The sequence below is a fragment of the Diachasma alloeum genome, unplaced genomic scaffold (assembly GCF_001412515.2).
Source record: "Diachasma alloeum isolate Michigan unplaced genomic scaffold, Dall2.0 Dall_scaffold_00507, whole genome shotgun sequence".
NCBI lineage: Eukaryota > Metazoa > Arthropoda > Insecta > Hymenoptera > Braconidae > Diachasma > Diachasma alloeum.
In genome coordinates this window covers 62,035-67,577 of record NW_021680639.1, presented here as the reverse complement: position 1 = coordinate 67,577, position 5,543 = coordinate 62,035, and the positions used below count along the sequence as shown (strand labels likewise).

At 40.8% G+C, this 5,543-nt stretch overlaps 1 pseudogene; it reads left to right on the top strand.

Annotated features, from left to right (window-relative positions):
• The first annotated feature begins 310 nt into the window (after positions 1-310).
• On the top strand, positions 311-637 carry LOC107042693 (annotated as a pseudogene).
• The last annotated feature ends 4,906 nt before the right edge of the window (positions 638-5,543 follow it).

Below are 5,543 nucleotides of genomic sequence, written 5' to 3'. Positions count from 1 at the left end.
CATACACCGGCCCCTACGAAATAGTGGATATCACAGAGAAGGGCAACGTTTACCTCGAAAGCGAAGACGGGCATCGCTTCATGAAACACCCTAACAAACTAACACCTTGCGAAGATTAGAATACCACCGGTGCTGCCAATAATCAGATGAACTATCCCTACAAAAGCGCCTGTTACAGGGGATGGAAGGAAGAACTCCCGTATACGTAGACGGATCCTGCTCATTCAATGGCGACGCCAGGGCTAAGGCCAGAATGGGAATCTGGTTCGGAGAGAGACATCCCTGAAACACCTACCGAACCCTCGACGGAATGCGAGCTACGAACATCATCGCCGAAACCGCCGCCGCCGTCGCAGCCTGCACCATCTGCCTACGGCATGACATCAGAAGAATCGCCATCCTGACGGACTCCAAGTACCTGACCAACTGCATGATCCAACACCTCCCCAAGTGGAAGACTAATGGATGGCTAACTTCCAAAGAGAAACCCGTAGTAAATCAGGAAATGCTACAAAAACTATATCAGCTGATACAGCAGCTGGATGTCCAACTGATCTACATACCAGGACACAAAGGAATATATGGTAATGAACGAGCAGATAAACTAGCAAAGCTGGGATTAGAGGTCTACCAATAACCAGCAAATAAAACGACAAGCTGCAAGGCAATCCACCCAACGACCCCGCATCCAGAGGGTCTATGAAGTGCCGATCAGTACCATCTCAGTGCCAGAACTGTTTCCCCCAGCAGCACCAAGACTACCAGCATTACCGCCAACACAAGTTCATCATAGTCCCTCTGGCAAGAACGTGACCAGCTCGCAATCATTCATCACCGTTGACTACACCTAACCACCCGAAACTTCCTTCCGAAAGTAAAATAGAATAACGTGCACCAACGGCCACTAATTAGCCAAATGAACAAGTAGCATTTTAAAATATGATAAGTTACCCCGCCCAAATAAAATCTACTACCTCCTAAACACCTTAGCCGTCGAAATATCAATAACAATACATACATTGCTATCAAAAACCGACAGGACCAATAATCGGCCGGCAGGGTACCAAGGTCACAAAAATCTGAAAAACTCAGAGGGTCAATAGCCAAATCAGACATCCGAGAATCTAAAATTCGGAGATTAGAATTCATTTTGATAATATCCTCATCCCCTAAAATCATTCCCCGCCGGAGAGCCACAGAAATATATATATATATATATATATATATATATATATATATATGTATACATATACTCACATATGTATTTGCACCCACCTCTCGATACATACCCATCACAACAAAAAAATTTATTAACAATCTATACTAAGCAGGTATATACATATGCACATATCCCTCAGCCAACAACCGGCCGACAGAGAGCCACTGTTGAGGAATCGGGCAAAAAGAGCCGCGCCCATGAACCGGTCCACATACTCCATAAGCCCCACAGGAACAGCAGCCCTCTCCATGAGACGATCACACCGAAAAAGATCGACACGTGGCTGTCAACCAAACACCCGCTTCCACTCACGTTTGGACCCCCTCATCTAAAACAAATTATACAAATTAAAACACACTCAAAACCTAGATAAGGCCATTAACACCATTAATAAACACCATGAACCACAAAGAAAACCACAAAAATCACAACAACCACCTGTTGCCTCCCACGTGCACCGAATGACAGAAAAATGGCGAACAAGTGATGACCGATAACAGGACGTCGACATGGCCTAGTGACCCAGCGCCCCTGACGACCACATTAACATATTAATTAGGTCAACCACACCCACCACTTACCGACACCTGCTAATTAGGAGCGCGCGCGAATCGGAACTAATTCAAATAATGAGATTTCACTCTTTCCGATAAAACCCCACCAAAATAAATAACGAGAGATTTTCTCCGCGGGGGCTGTAATGTCCAGATTATTTCAATCACTTCCGCATTAATAACAATGCACAAATCAGCCTATTTCAAAATCAATGCCAACGGACATCGACCTCTAAAGAATGCACCACGTTGCACCCCTTGGGAACACTTGCAAAACGAAAGACCGCAACCTTGCAAAATTCGACAACAGAGCCGGGTCGATGAACCAGAAAACCAAAGAGGTTTCTCACCAATCATGCCACTTCCCCCACTCCAAATAAATTTTCATTTTCCCCAAGTAAGGCGAGGCCCTTCCAAAAAATCAACAGCCAGTCACGAAAAACCCTCTCGCGAATTAACTATGACTTCTTGGCGGAAGTATTTTTTCTCGAAAAGCAGTAGGGAACATAAATTAGCAAGTGTTCGGGGATACCAGTTCCTTTAACCGAAAGTAAAACAGCTTCTTGCATCTGAGAGAATTAGTGGTGAACTTGGTGAATCGTGGATGTGGCTCAAACTTTTATAAACAATTGAGACTCAAGACTTATTCACTTCTAACTTCAATCAATTCCGAACAAGTGGAAGACGGGAATTCCACCTAAGTATTTGTAATAGTGTACCAATCGTTCGCTGGCAGAGAAACGTGGTGGTTTACCTCAAGAATTCACGAAATATAATTAAGATCCACTCAAAGTGAGTAATTACCATTGTTAACATTCAAGAGATAGATCTAGTAATGATTGCAGGGTTTCACAGATAATAATTGTTTCAACCTTTAAAATTGTATGAAGAATCAAAATCAATTCAAATGAATGTGTAAAGTTGATCTAATCTCTTTTTAATTCAATTTCCAATCCATATCCATCAATAGTAAAATCAACCGCAGGTAAGAATAAAAAAAGAGCAGCGTCGTCCATTTTATTTAATTATAAATTCTAGCTAAAAGACTAAAATTCTTGTCCTTCGACGTAGGTAACATCTCCGAACATAACAGGTTATGTCTAATATAAATGGAGTTTTAGAACATTTATGAATGGTTGGAAAATATTGAGTGGTAGTGCCTCACTTACCACTCGCGTTCTAATGCGTAATTCTTTTTTTGAACAGTGAACTATGATCAGAGAACGTCAAGTAAATAATTTCCAATCAATTTTAGGCATTGCAACTATTTATTATCAATAATTTAATTGTTCAAATCACCCTAGCGCCCAAACTATGAAAGATATACGAACATTTTCGAATCACGAATCATTTAGAATTTGATAAGGAATAATGTTTGTTTATTGTCAATTTCACATATCTCCTTTAGATTTCGAAATATGAACAAGCAGAGTTGTGTGACCCAACACAGCGCTCTCAAGCCCTCGACGCATCACAAGTACAGAGCACTGTGGCGGGTCGCGTAATTAGTTTATTGTTCATATCTCAGAATCTATGAGAGACAGGTAAAATTGATAACTGAGAAAAATGATTCCTTTTTAAATTCTAGATGATTCATATTTTGAAAATTTTCATCTATACGAAAATAGTAATAATATTTTATTGTTTAAAATACGAATTAGGTATTAGAACGCGAGTGGTCAGTACATGTCTGAAAATCGAGAGTGTCCCGCAGCTCCAACTGGACAGGCGTTGGATGGAGCCTGATCCCCTTCCCTTTAGGGGGGGGGGGGAGAAATACATGCAGAAACTGAAATTTTGAGTGGTTTGAGTAGATTATTTTATTTTATGGTCAATAAATGTATTTCACAATAGAATTTTAACAATGAAAGTATTGAACAAACCCCCATGGTCATACCCGCATAGCCACACAGGAGAGAGGGGGGAGCGAGCGAAGCGAGCGGGGGGACGAACCCCCCCGGGGTTGGCGAGCGAAGCGAGCAGTGAGCGTAACCCCCTAGTCACCCAATAAAAAATATTCCGGAAATATATACAAGAGAGTGTCTCATCCCTCGTACAAATCCAACATGTGCTGCCACACATTTACATAAAACAGGGTTGCCTTCCCAATAACAAGGTATGTAATGTTTCGGTAAACTTTACACCAAAGCATTCGCAATGACCAAGTAATTCACCTATGGTCAGGTGTTTTATTCGCGGTCAATCACCCAAGAGCATTCAGATTGTCCGTGTGATCTATACTCCGTTGAGGTGTATCACATTGTACCATTCACATTCAATCGGCGACTCACCCGGGTAAATAAAAATGGGCGCCTTATTATTGAGATTGATAACCTCAAATCTGTTCTACTAAAACTGTTGAAATAACTTTTGTGTATTTTTAGTTGTGAAATTTGTCGTGCCACTTTGATAAGTAGAGGTTGGAGAGAATTATTTTGTGCCTGGTGAGGGCTCTACATTGCTGTGAGTATCTCAAATTTCGAGGGGGTTGCCCTGTACTAAATTTTTCATGATTTCGTATTTTTTAATGAGGATTTATGAGGTTCGTGGGGATTACAACTGGAGGAAATGGTCAGATCCAGCAAATTGTGCAATACAATTAATGCTGCGATGTTCCGTCTCACTCTTTTGTCTTCATTCGATGAATCGTGGGGGTTTGGATCCATTCATAGAGATCAGTTGATCGGGGAAGTAGTTGGGGGTGATGATAGATTAGGAATCCTAGCTTTTTGGAGCAGATTTGTTTGTTCGTGGAACGAGGGGTTGGGGGTATTGAAGAATTGATAAGAATTTTCGGTAATTCCCAGAATAATGAATCTCCAAGCAGGCTGATTTACTTGTACCCAATTGAGGGACAGGAGACAGTTTATTTTGTACTTATCAGAACGAAAGCAAAGACACTCAATACTGTTTGAGAAGAGGAGTTTACATATTCATCTGCGAATATTGTTTAAGTGAAGTTACAGAAGTTGGAGAAAGACATGTGAGTCCTTTTTTTCTATTTTCTAAGACATTCACTAAATGAGTGAAATCTCTAATATAAACATAATAAATAATTTCTCTTATTCTGTTTCATGGCTAATGTTCAACAAACTAATTGAAAAATTGAATCATTAGCGTCATGACAGCTATGGATTAATTGCGAAGAATTTACTGCGCAATCGTGACAATGGTGCACACCCTGTTCTTCATTGTGATGATGAATAGTGTGGATGAAACTGATGACAATGAGTTGGAGGACACCGTTATGGCCTATGCGACTTCTCGGACAGTAAAATTCTGTAACTTCACTTAAACACTATTCGCAGATGAATATGTAAACTCCTCTTCTCAAACAGTATTGAGAGTCTTCGCTTTCGTTCTAATAAGTACAGAATAAACTGTCTCTTGTCCCTCAATTGGATACAAGTAAATCAGCCTGCTTGGAAATTCATCATTTTGAAAATCACCAAAAATTCTTATCAATTCTTTAACACCCTCAACCCCTCATTCCACGAACAAACAAATCTGCTCCAAAAAGCTAGGATTCCTAATCTATCGTCACCCCCAACTACTTTCCCGATCAATTGATCTCCATGAATGGATCCAAACCCCCACGATTCATCGAATGAAGACGATATAGTGAGATGGAACATCGCAGCATTAATTGTATTGCATAATTTGCTGGATCTGGCCATTTCCTCCAGTTGTAATCCCCACGAACCTCAAAAATCCTCATTAAAAAATACGAAATTATGAAAAATTGAGTACGGGGCGACCCCCCCCCCCCC